This window comes from Xiphophorus hellerii, chromosome 5 (genome assembly GCF_003331165.1).
Source record: "Xiphophorus hellerii strain 12219 chromosome 5, Xiphophorus_hellerii-4.1, whole genome shotgun sequence".
In the NCBI taxonomy this organism is placed as follows: Eukaryota; Metazoa; Chordata; class Actinopteri; order Cyprinodontiformes; family Poeciliidae; genus Xiphophorus; species Xiphophorus hellerii.
The window spans coordinates 3,873,607-3,887,208 of NC_045676.1; the positions used below are offsets into that span (position 1 = coordinate 3,873,607).

General features: G+C 37.2%; 1 protein-coding gene across 8 annotated transcripts in view; it reads right to left on the reverse strand.

Moving 5' to 3' along the window:
- The window catches only part of gab1 (GRB2-associated binding protein 1), a 65,715-nt gene that overhangs the window by 36,140 nt on the left and 15,973 nt on the right, over positions 1–13,602 (reverse strand). The window contains exon 1 of one of the 8 annotated variants that reach the window (XM_032562460.1): positions 8,699–8,784. The exons of 5 other annotated variants lie outside the window; for them this stretch is intronic. The gene's annotated coding sequence lies outside the window, so the exon portion shown is untranslated. Of the gene's footprint in view, positions 1–2,360; positions 2,460–7,477; positions 7,650–8,698; positions 8,785–13,602 lie in introns of those variants that run through there. 2 more of the 8 variants (XM_032562457.1, XM_032562459.1) reach the window with 2 other exon arrangements.

Sequence of the window (13,602 nt, forward strand, 5' to 3'; positions counted from 1 at the left end):
ATGCAAAAATGAATAACTTCACACCGATCAATCCCAGAAGACATTAAAAGGTCTGAACAAAGGTCAGATGGCTTTCAACTCTTGGGTGTGAACAGATTATTTTTTCTACAAGAACTAACAGCATTAAGGAACTTCTTACGAGTACAAAGCACCATTTCCTACTAACGCAAATTTCATGAAAATGTAACTGATTTAAATGAAAGTAACCTTTTTTGAAGGGGGCTTGGTTTCATTTTTAACCTTTTCAAGTTGTTTTTTTTGATACCTCTCTTCTCTTCAAAAACAAAGACCTGAATGTACATTTAAGATGTATCAGCATGAGACTGGCTGAGCCATCTGTCCCATCTGAGTGGGCTGTGGTTAAGTGACCTGCACCCCAGCTGTACTGACTCATCTTTGACTAGGACAGCTTCTCTGTTCCTCAGGAAAACACACACACACACACACTGAGAACAAAGAGACTGGGTGCAATATGCGTGGGGTGAAGTTGATGCAGAGAAGGTCAAGATTTAGATGATAAAAAATATGTGTTACTCTTATCAGTCAAAAATCATCATACAGAATACATTAGGTTCAGAAATAAACAAGACTATGTGCTGTTTGGATGACAGGTCCTTTTATTTCTACAGCATTATGACACAGTGCTGTAAAAAAGTATTTGCTTCCTCAAAGATTACGTCTGTTTTTTGTTACACCTGAATGTTTTACATCATAATAAAAATGACGATGAAGATAAGCTGAGCAAAGACAAAAAGCTGATTTTTAGCGATGCACCGATTGCAGTTTTCTGGCCAATCAGCAATCAGAAAAAGAAAAAAAAAAGATTGCCGATTCAGTTAGATATTTTTTTTGAATATATATAAAGATATAAAACGTACACCGTCAGCGGGGGTGGGCATTTATCTATGAATTGTTGTGAAGAATTTCTTATGATATGAATCTTGATTTATTGTTGTCTTAATAAATTCCAATTAACAATAGAAAGAAAAAAGCAAACCTGACAGATCAGAGTTATTTTTAATATTTTCTCTGATCTGCAAGAGTGCCAATAAGTAACTCTGGCCACTGTTTTGCCACATTACAATGTTGTCCTGAGAACTTTTACCATTTAAGACAAAAACAGACTGTTGGTTTACTGCCCTAACCACCGGGCTTAGCAAGTTATTCTGGGGGGAAATCATGTATACAAACAAATAATGGTTCTTATACGTATGCTTCAGCAGAAAGATTATGCTATAGCAACAGTAAAGCAGCAATAATCCACCATTTTACTTGATATACAGTAAAAGAAGAAAATACCTTCTACATGAGTTTGACATTTTAAGATATTCGACTAAATACCAAAATATTACATAATTCTATTTGATGATGTAGAAGGCTGGAAAACATGATTTTACACAAATATGGTGAAAACTAATTTTTAAGTCTATTTTCATTCAATTCAGATCAACTTGAGGTTCCTGAGCCAGAACTGTAGAAAGGCTGTTTTAAGAGAGGCTTTGGAACGTCAGAGATTTTAGCACCCATGGCCTGTGTGACGAGGTCTGCAGTGAGGGAAGAAGGGGAAGGACAAAAGCTCCTCTATGTTTTGTGTCACAACTTGAATAAATCAGTCTTTGTTAGCAGGGCAGGATTGGGATTCTTGCTAAGTTGCTATTTTTACATCCATGAGCACAAGAGAAGGCGGTTAACGAACCATGAAGAACCATGGCCTTTGGCTAAGCAATGCGTCATCGAACGCCTCCTGCTGGAAGCCAAAGGGATTTCCATAAAATATCTCCGTATCTTACACCAACATTTAGCAAGAAGAAAGCTAATGCTACCATCAGTCTGTGGCCTCAAGGTAAAAACAAGATTATTCTGTTTGTGAAAAACATTTTTAAATTAATCCAAATCACAAAAACACACCAACTGAAGTTCGGAAGGCTAATTCTGATCCAGTTTTATACAATTTTTGTTTCTTTCTACACATTATAAGCAACAGTCATACAGCAAATAAAGGGTCATCACAATATCTTTATCTGCAATATTTAAACTGCAAACGGATGTGTGGGATGCAATGTGTGTTGGTAATTATTCACGTATTATAAAGTCATGCCCGCCAATCCAGATGATGGATGGATTCTCACTGCAATAGATACACTGCAAATAAACTCTTTCAATCTAAAAACCCTCTGCATGTGTTTTTCTTCAGAGTTTTTCTGTTAGCATTCATGGTAAACCATCAACTTCAACTGCAAGAGTCATCACGTTACCTTAAAATTTACAATAAATCTTCAACTGTCAAGACAAAAGCAGCATTTAGAACATTATACATGAAATAATTATTTTAAAGAGTGACTAAAGTACAACGAGCTCACCCTGTAAATGTCGTTCCCAGAGCAGTTGCTGTCTGTTTTGACGTAATTCAGCTATTGGCAGCGAGTAGGAGCGTGTGCTGTTTTGTTGTTTGCGCCTTTTGGCTTTTATCAAGTGTTGCAGTGTGTTGTGGGTTCTGCAGTTCGTGACCTCTCCCACTTCTGACTTCCTGTTTAACGTAATCAGGGTCGGCCCAGACCCTCTGAGAGCCGCCACAGCTAAATCATCAGGGTTGAGCCTCAGAAAGCGGCAGCTTAGACGTGGTAGAAGTCTATGTCAACCAGCAAGATGACAACGGATTCGTTCCAATGAAAACTGGCTTTCTTTCCTATTTGTTTTAATATTAAAGTCTTGGGATAGTTTGAATTGCTTAAATTGCATTTTTAGAGTCATTTGCCAGAAACAAAACTGTGACAAAGCATTAGAGCGAATGGCAGACAGATGAAAACTGTTAATCTTTCAAATATCTAAGCTAACTAACACTTAAATACAAGCAAATCCCTTCTCTTGTATTTCTCCTTGTAATTTAGAGTCTGGCTTCTCTTTTCATTTCTTTTCCCTGCATCCATGATTCAGTTTCCTGTCCACACAGTCAATAGAAAGATGTCAGACACCCCAACATGAAAAGCTTTCAAAAAAGCTCTTCCTCTGCAACCCATCTCCCAAAGCTGCAGTCATAGCTGTTCAAAGGAGGTCAGTTAGGTCAAGAAGCAGCCATAACAAGAAGTGACAGTGCATGTTAAAAACTAATAGACCCAGACGGTGCAGACGGACAAAAATTCACTGGCCCTTCTTCTTCTGAGAGAGATCGGTCAGGACATATTAGCTTGAAGACAGTAAGTCCTCTGCCTTATCAATTTTGCAGGTGTTTGTGTGTCTAGTCAATTTGAAATGGGGTGTGAAAGTGACCTCCTTTTTTCAGTAAATACTGATTATTCACCAGAAACAAAAACATACATTTAATAAAATAATACAAATAGAAAAACATGCTATCTCACTGTTTGGCTGCAGTGAGATTAAACTCACTAGTAAAGATAAATGACTTCTAAATGTTCAGTAAACTACTTAAATTTTTTCCATTCTGTCTAAGCAGACCTTCCCCACACTTACACTTTTCTCAGTGCAAAGACGAATGTGGTAAATTAACTTTTCATCATCCCGTTTTGCATGCAAGAACTATATAATCATATTTTTAATCTTATTAGAACAAGTTTTTCTATCTCCCAAAAACAGAACTGCAGATGATAAATTCCCAGAATTAAGGCAAAACACAAATAATTTAGAAAGATTTGTTTATCTTAAGACAATTTTAGAAACCCAGGCAGCATTGGTGTGAGCTGGAATGAGTTTCTGTAGGTATAATAACCTACAGTGAAATTAGAATGATTTAAAGATATTACTAATTATCCAATAGTTTCAAACAAACTGGCTGTATGGTTTTGCAGTTAGTACTGCAACACCATGCAAGAATATATATATATATGTTCCATTTAAGCTCTGAGCATTACAATGTTGGAAAATTAACTCTGTAAGAGTAATTACTTCCATTTGCTTTCTTAGTTTCCACAATCTTGTCGACATTTTCCGCTCACAGATATGTGGAGTGAGAAACTGTCTTAAAATTCGACTGATTTATGCAGGGATCGGTACCACAGTTAATGGAAGCAAATTGTAAGGAGGATGTAAAGAAAACACACAATTAGATTAAATTACATCAATTTCGATTGGTGAACTTTTCCAATTCTGTCCAGAGCTAAATAAAACATTCCCAACAACCAAGTGGTATTCAATAACTAAGTACACAAGAATGAAATTATACAATTTAAGAAGAAACACAAAGTCCATGCCTAAACAGAGAGGCAAAAGAAAGCAGAGAAAAAAATAGAGTAGAAGAAGAGTAGTGCTAAAGATAGGACCACCCAGGCAAACAATCAGAAGTAACAACACTGTGTGCGCCTCCGTGTCCAACTAAAGCATCTTCCTAAGTATTACCACCAGAACCTTTAACTCCCAATTGGTTCTGAACATGTTAGTTATTATTTCTCCACAATGTAGCTGTGTTTCCAAATCAGTGTCAACCTCTTAATTTCATCCCTTTCTGGGAGAAAACAAGAACAAATCTTTGTTAAACTGGAACATCACATGGTCCCTTTGTGTGTAAGCAACCTTTCTCCCACACAGGTCAGAAGCACAGCTATTGAAGAGCTCAAGCCTTAATTTTCTCAGAAATGAAAGCTTGACATGCAGAATTTCACCTAAAATGGGCATCAACCTTTGTTACACCCCAATAAATTTGAATAAAAAAGAAGCACCTTGCAGAGCCGAAAGATTTCTGATGAGAAATTTTGCATGCAACTGTAATAAGAAGACAAACAGAAAAAAAACATGATAAATTAGCTTGTCCTAGCATTGTGAAACCACAAATCTAGTGCATCGGGATGTTAATGCCAGACGTAGCCTGGACAACTGAGTTAAAATAGATCTAAAATAAAGAGCAATTGGGAGTTTAAATCTGGTTGTTGATGGAGTAAAAAATAAATGGACGTAAATTCCAGTTTAAAAAAATAAACAAAATTAAACTAATGTGTACTGGTGATTTTTGGCACTATAAAATCTCAGAGAGCATTGCAGTTTTGTTTTAGAACTGCATTGCTCACGGTGGCAGCATGTTGGAGAAGCTCTGTTATGGTATTTCTGATTTATTCTTTTTGTAGATTTTTGTCCTCATATTTATTTGGACAATTTGCAAACATTGTAAAGATATTTACATTGAAAGCAATGTAAACATTCTAATTTAGAAGATATTTAAAAATCTCTTCTAAATTTGAGATTTAGAGAGTTTTTAAAGAGGGGCGACAAACGCAAAATGAGGTGGATTAGCAGAGCTTGCAAACAACTCATGGCTTCATCTAGGACATGTTACTGTGAAATATCGTCTCCGCAGATTAGTTGCAATACTGACTGCTACTGGAGATCCTTGCTGCCCACAGCACCACCATTTTGTCTTTTTTAATGTCTTTTGATTTTTTGGGGGGATAAATACCACAGAAGTGAATCAAATTGAGTGAAAAAAAGAACAGAGGTTTAAATTATACCCAGAGTTTGATGGTGGTGACATCAACAAAGTAGCACTTACAGCTACACCTACAGGTGTGATCATAAGGCTACCTATAGGACAGCTGTAAGAAGGATGAGATCATGTTTAAATGCATCTATCATCAAGAGCAAGCTCAGTGCAGAATCTTCTAATGGATGCTGAGTGAAACCTTGGATTAGTGGAGGGTTCTCATGTTGTGTCTCTGCTTACCCATCAATAAACACTTGCCTTGACAATCTTTGTCTTGAATTTGCAGAAGTAGTGGGTAAATTAAAACATTTCTTTAAAAGATGATTATTTGTGTTACAGCAAATGGGATAAAAATCGCCACAGTTGAAATCCGCAGGCCAGCCTTTAAAGAAAAACAGACATGAGTATCAGCTGGTAGAAGTCAGATCAGTGCATCTGTGCCAATGAGTCGAAGTGAAGAAGAACAACTACCGGTAAGTCAAATTTCCTTTGGCGTGCAGTTTCATAGTGAATAGGTTACAAAAACCTTGCAGTAATCACCAGATTTTGGTTTCTTCATTCAAATGTAGCTCATTACTTGGTAACGTTGCGTTCGGATGCACAGAACAAACAGAACACTGCTGCGTGAAGAAACTGAGCCAGCATAAGCTAAAAGGGGCCAAGCAGGGCAGTTGTTTTGTGCAGCTGGGGCATGTAGTTTAAAGGTAACATTTGTGCATTCCTGTGTGGCCAGAAATAAACTGGTTAACCAACATCTGTTGTAGACACTGTAAAAAATATGCAAGAGTACGCCCACTCCTGTTAAGAGAGGTTATTGGAGGCTTTGAAGCTGCAGGGTTTCTGAAGACAAACTTTCAACAGATATACTTGCATAGAAAACACCTGATATAGTTAGAAATATCACCGTTTACTACGTTCATACTGTATCTGTTCATGACATACAGACAATGTGCAGTGTTGTGTAAATGTATTCACCCCCTTAGAGATTCCTTCTGCTTCTGATTTTGTGTTTCACTTAAATGTTTCAAATCAAACAAAGACAAAGAAAGAGATTATTTCATTTATTAAGGAGGAAAAACTATCCAAACCTACATGACTGAATAAAAATAAGTAAATTCCCTTATGTCACCAGTGAACCCATCTCATGTTGTCAGACAGGTTCTATTCAACCTATTTCTTGATTTGAAAATATTGGGAGTAATCAGGCGTATTAAGAACAGGCTGGATAATTTCTCTTTTCTTTTGAAAATGGAACATTATGTATTCACTCAGGTTTGAGAGAGATTAAAATCTGTTTGATTTGAAAGACCAAACTGTGACAAAAAAGACAAGGTAACACTTTATTTGTTATGAAACTGACATGACACTTCGCACTAAAGTGACATTGTTTGCAAAATCATGTAAATTTGGGACTTTTAATGCAACTTTTAAAGCAACTTTGCATTAAAACTCATTATTTACCGAATGACACTTCATGACAACAGTCAGACATTCATAAAGACTCCTTCATGTTCATGACGGGTGTTATGTCATATTTATGACAGTGTCATATCAGTCTTATGCACACGCCATCAAATAAAGTGTTACCAAAGATAAAGCAGAAGAAATAGTATTTTTTCACAGCAGTGCATGAACCCAAGCCAGTTTCTAGTCTTTTCCTTTTACAATCTTTTCTTCCCTTTCTCAGTTTACCATTTCAGTTACTCAGCTTTCATGTGCAGCTGTAAAATTCTCACCAGCCTAAGTTTACTCTGAAGCCCAGTCCTACAAAGATACAACCTCCATGAGTCATGCAGCCATCTTTCTTCTGCTCATTATGTAAATGATTAACAGGTGATAATCTCTAGGCTTTCACAGGTGACCTATAATTAGACAGCTCTGATTATCCAAAGTATTTCCCATTAAGACCACAATGTAAATTTTACACCAACTCACAAGGTGGCTGGGATCTGTCATAACACAAGCAAGCACAAACAATATTGTCTAAAAATTTTTTAAAATGAAATTAACAACAACACAACAAAAATTAATAAATCAAATATTGTTGTTTACCAGATACTTCTGTAGAAAGCATCAGATTATTCAGATATTTCCTGCTGAGGTCCTACGGTCTCTCCTTAGTCAGCACAGCTCAAGACAACATTGTTGTTGTGTGAAAGCCGCAGACATAAACGGGGCACCAACTCTTCCTTGTGGTGTGAGAACAGAAACCGTCATCATACTGTATCGCTGATAAGTTTCAGACAGCCAGTCTGACGCAGAGATGGATATTAAGAGGAAATATGTGGGGAAGGAGTAACAGATGAGTGCACAAGAAAGAGACGAGCCAATCAGTAGCACCGCGGCTGGTTAAACCAGCCTCACTACACAGATTCCCGGTGAAGCATTAACTTCAATGGAGCAGGTTTAAATATTAACATCCCATCGTGTATGACTGAAGGAGCACAGAAGCACCTCGGGTTACCTATAACATCTGAAACTGAACTGGTTCACCGCGTTCCTTTGCCTTTTAAACCATAACCAAACCAACAATCCCTCAACCAGAGGTTTCAACCAACTTGGTGCTTAATTATAAACACATAAAAAAGAAGAGAAAAACACACACAAAGCAAAATAACATCCCTGAGTGGAAGTTTCCACTTTGTTAGCGCTTTTTATCTTCCTGGTCATCTGTTCCCGACACGCATTCTGTGCAAAAAGGTTTCCTGTTTTGCCTCTTTTTGTCACCGTCGTGTTGGGGGGGTTTGTCAGGTTCTAAGTTTAGAAGCTCTGCTAACATTCAACAGTTACCTGGATCTATCCGGTATAGGTCTGCTGACAGTACACTGCAAAAAAGCGGGAATTGGGTTAAGATCTCAAATCAGACAGAAAACTTTGCATGTGGTCAAAAGCCCTAACCTGTTGTTTTGTTATTGTTATGAAGCACAGGTCCAAACCCTTCATTTATACTAAAGGTAGCTGTAATATCGTATTCTTGGTAAACAAAAGACATATCAATTCTAAACTACAGTAACCAAATCTTTTGTGGAACTTTTTCTACAAATGCAATGATCAAAGCGCCTTTTCTTGTCGAGAGAAATAACATCACCATTCTGTACTGGCATCCCGACAAAGCTGTTTGTAGAAACCTTAAAACTTATTTTTAAAATGCAATATCTCTCCTCAAAAGGAGTTGCTCCACTGACGATAGTCACAAAATTATTTTTTAAATTGTGATTTTTACTTAAACTAATAACCAGCTTACATGTGAGCAATATGTAGATATTCTTTTACCTGATTCTGAAGAGTCCAAGCGTGGCTCGGCTAAAAGCAGAGCAGAAAAACAAGCAAAGAAACCAAGTTGCTGACCAGTCACTGTTGTCCAGTTGCTCTGACCACTTTCCTGCCTTCTCCACTGACTCTCCCCCTCCTCCTCCTGTTCTCCAAAGTCTGCAACACCCAGCTCCAATAACCCATGACCCACAGGAAGTAGACACAATGGACTGAAAATAACACATCACCTCCCCTGGCAACAAATGCCCACCACCCCCTGAAACACACGGCCCTCTGCAATACAGAACACCTTGGAGAGGCCGGCTTAAGATAGGTGAGAAGAACCAAAAATATCTCCCCTTGCTCAACAGGCGGTTCCGCATGCCAAAGCGGGTTTTGTCCCATTGTCAGTTCACAGTTTGCTTACATTTTTCTGCAATTTTCAGGACAATTTTTAAAGACCATAAAATGTACATCTTAAAATTGACATCTGTGTTAATTTGACATTATTTTTAAGTTTAAGAGCTAAATAAATTTTTGGAAAATAGGTCAACTTAAAAACAATGTGTTTGACTTTACAGATGTGTTTCTTTTGACTGGAAGCAATAATAATGTTTTGGCAACTTCTGATAGAGAATTTGTAAAGGAAGCTAAAGATTAGGGTGATTGAAATGAGGCCTTCCAGTCTCAAAAACTGGAGCTCATCATCAAAGATCGATCATCAAACAGGAAAAAAGCTGATAAGCCAAATCTGCCAAGGGTATGAATAGTTTTGGGTGTAACTTTATTCACTTTACTTACTTAACAGCCTAAAATACTTAGCAATTAAAATTAAATATAAGTGTCGGTTTACCTTGTTTTGTTGTTTGAGGTAATTGCTTTAGTATAGTAGAGTGAACCAAACTTTGAAATTTGACCTTTTCACCTCTGACCCTCTCCTTTCCTACAGAACCTAAAAGATCTGTTAGAAATCATTATTATATTGTCATTATTAATAGGAAAAATTACAAGAAAGTCTACAAATTACAGCACTTTTTTCTGACATTCCAAGCTATTGCATCATTTTCTTTATACAACTGCCTATTTTACTAGATGAGACACCAAATATACCTCAATATGCATTAATACGTCTTGGCACTGCTACATAAGTAAATATCTAGTATTGCTCATCTCCACAGTTGGGAGAACAGCCAATCAGCAACAAGGACAATGAATGGAGCTCCTCAATTGGCTCCTTTGCAAGCACCAGCCAATGGCATGTCAAGGTACTGCTTCAAGGTATTCCCAAGCTGCATTTTCTTTCAGATACTTTAGATAACCTCTATGAAAGAAGTCTGCAAACAGGCAAATTTTCCACAAATATTCTGAGTAATGTTCCTCAGAAGAAAAATAATCTGCCAATACCAAACTACAAATATAAAGAGGTTCATTGTAGATCATGCAACAAGAATGTTTTGATTTCTGATGTCGAACCAAACTACAATCAGCCTGATTCAAAATCTGATTTCTGTAGTGAGTTTGCAGGAAAATCTAAATGTTGCGCGAGAAATTATTTTTCTGTTTACTGCCCTGAATCATGAGCTTTACCACTTTGTTACGAGATAACACCTTACCCAACATGCAGAACAAACGAAGCACATTTTACAAAGCATCACATATTCTAGTCTTCTAAATTTAATTTGCTAGGCCCTGCAGGGAAACCTCACACGTTTAAATTAATCTGAAATAGTTCATAAATAATAATAAAAACAAATAGTACAAGCATTCAGTGATGAATGCATATGCTTTTGTTCCAGTTCACAAGCTACAGATCCAAAGTGGTCCTCTCTGCTTTCTGCAGGCGTGGATCACTGCATAGTGAGAAGGATGACTCTACAGTCAGGCGTAAAAACCATCTGCGGGAGAGTGTGGGTGCATGTGTGTTAATGTGTGAATGCTTTGCTTACTTGTTACAGTATGTTAATATTCTTTTCTCTCTGATCAACCCACAGAAAGAGTGTTTTTCTTACAGCGTTGTACTGTCTTGGGCTTCACTGCAGGTGCATCAAACCCTATCATGGTCCATGAAGTGAGCAACAGCAGTCTAATCCAATCACTCCAATGAAAATTATTCAAAATCACATTAAGTGGCCAGTGAGAGGTTGCTTCGGACATGATCTGATTAGCAGCTCTCTTGCAAGAGTCAGTCCATGAGGAAATGGCTTGAGATACTGAGCATATAATAAGGAAATGGACTCTGATAACATATCTGTGCAGCAATAAAAAAGTGGTGCCTGGCTGCTCAGCAAAAGATCAGCCTTCAGTAGCTTTCAGGTTCCTTGCAACATGATGTGGATTGACAATATTCAAAAAGGAGGGCTAGAATTTTACTGCATTAATTTAGATTAATTATGAATATTTTGATGTGTTAAACATTTTCACTGACTTAGTCACTTTTTTTGTTGTTCAATATGCAAAAGTCCCACCCGGAACATTTGTATTCACATGTTTCCAGTACCCCCGTAAATCTGATGCACAAACTACATCTGCAAACAGTGAAGGACAACAAAGCCGCTCCCTCTTGGCCCACTGGGATTTAATCTTTCACAGCTCCTCCTCAGAGATGCAGTTTCTGAGCTTCTGCCTCACTGAGCAACCCTAACTCAGCTCCTTCAGACTAGCCAGCAGCAATTAGCAAACATCTGGTGGAACTGCGCGTCTTCTGAGCTCATTATACGAGCTATTTCTCAGTGAGATGCTGGTAAAATGTTATTTGAAATACATAGAATGTTTGTAACAACTGAAGTTTTAATTGTGATTTAAAATTGTACTATGTGCCTGTAAAATACATAATACTGCCTTTAGATATATTTGTTGTTGAGCTCATTTGTGTATCTATTCAAAAAATTTCAATTCCAAAAAATGTTTTGGAATCGAATATGTTAATTTGATCAATACATGGTTTTCAATTAAAATGCAGTTAATTAATTACAGATCCTGCAATTAAGTCGGTTGAAAATTTTAATACAATAGAATGGCTTAAATCAAAGCATAATGTCTAAATGACCTAGTCAAAGTCCCAGCCTAAATCTGAATGAGAAGCAAGATTTAAAAACTTCTGTTTGTAGATGCTCGTCATCTAAACTGACTGACTTTAAGCTATAAGAAGTTTCAGTCTGTAAATGTGCAAAGCCAATGTACAGCTGTACAATTTTTCATTCTACTTTCAAAATAATGCCAAGTTGTTAAGTCATTTAAAATTTCAATTTAAAAAACTTCTGGGGCTTCAAAATGATCAAAGATTGCAGAAGTGTGATTGCTTTTGCAGGGCCCTGCAGTTGTTCTCCTCTGTAAATGATTCTTCAACAAAGCTTCCAGTCGTGCTGCTGTATGTCCCATGCTAGGTGTTGTGTCTTAAGAGCAGAGCTGCCTGCATGCCTGGGCTTGTCTCCCGGCCAAATTAAGCGGCACGCCTCCATTTAAAACCAGTCCCTTGAAACTGGCGCACACCTCCACTCTCTGGTGTCGCATTCAGATGATACTGCTTTACTTTCAGCTGAGAGTGAGTGTGTGTAGTGTCAACACATACCTTGGAAGTCATGCCCTGCATATGCGCTCCTGTGTTGTTTCACCATACGCTGATTCACAGCCACTGAGGAACTTGTGGAATTTCTCAAACGTATCACAAGCAGAAAGGAATGCTGAATTGTTTCTGCAGCTAAACTATTACTTCACATTGTCCCTACAACATCATGTCCTTACTTCTCAACTGGCTTCTGTGGGTGTGTGCCTGCACACCTGTGGATTCTGATGGCCCCATTTCTTAAAATAAATATTAATTTACTCCCATTTAAGTCTACATATAAATATCCAAAATATTAAAATGTGATTTTTTTGCAGTTCTTGTCCATCTTTTTATAGGTCCATTGCAACAAGGTGTATAGGATTATACTCGCAATACAAGATTTAAAGGTTTTTGAGAAAATCAAGAAACTTGATTTTTGATTCCATGCGTTTAGTTTGGAAGTCTGGCTTCATTAATAAATATAGCAGTTTTGATCATTTTATCAAAACATGGTGCTCCTTACGCAAAATAAAAGACATGAAAATGGATATTTTTGCATTTCCACAACCAGAACCAAAATCTCTAAACCGTAAGCTGCATCTTAAAGAGAACATGTTCATGCCCTGTAAAAACATTTTAAATCATAAAATATAATACAGCTATATAAACCCTGAATACACTGCATTTATAAAACTAGCAAGGTGATATTTGTTGCTTTTATTTTCAATATTTATATGTGCAGACGTGGAATGTTGTATCAGTTGTTTCATTTTTACCACTAATCTAACTTAATTAGGCCTCACTTTCATTAAAAAGTTTCTATAAATGCAGGATAATTTACTCCATCTTATGACCTCTAGGTCAGTGTTTCCCAACCCTGGTCCTCAAAGCTCATTGTCCTACATGTTTTAGAGGTTTCCCTGCTTTAATGTGCCTGATTCAACTGAATGCAGTTAAACAAATGCCTGTTAATCAGTCATCAATTGAAATCAGCTGGACTAAAGCAAGGAAATACCTAAAACATGCAGGGCAGTGTGCCTTGAGGACCAGGGTTGGGAAACACTGCTCTAGGGCACATAAACATTTTTAAAAACTACATAGAAAAGAAAATGTATTTATTGGTAGATGAAGACAGTTTTCTCTCAGGTGTTTCGGTAAACTTAAACATGCAGAATAAATCTTTCTTGCACTGTTTTCATATTTTCCGTCTTTCATCTTAATTTTACTGAAAATCTGATCAAATACAAACTATTAATCAGGATGTCTTCTGGTTTGATTGTTTCTTTGACAAAAGATAAAAACAGAGCGTCTCTCTGGCTAATGCGTTAGAAAAACATTATGATTCCTCTCTGACTATAACCGATGGGAACTGATGATGAAA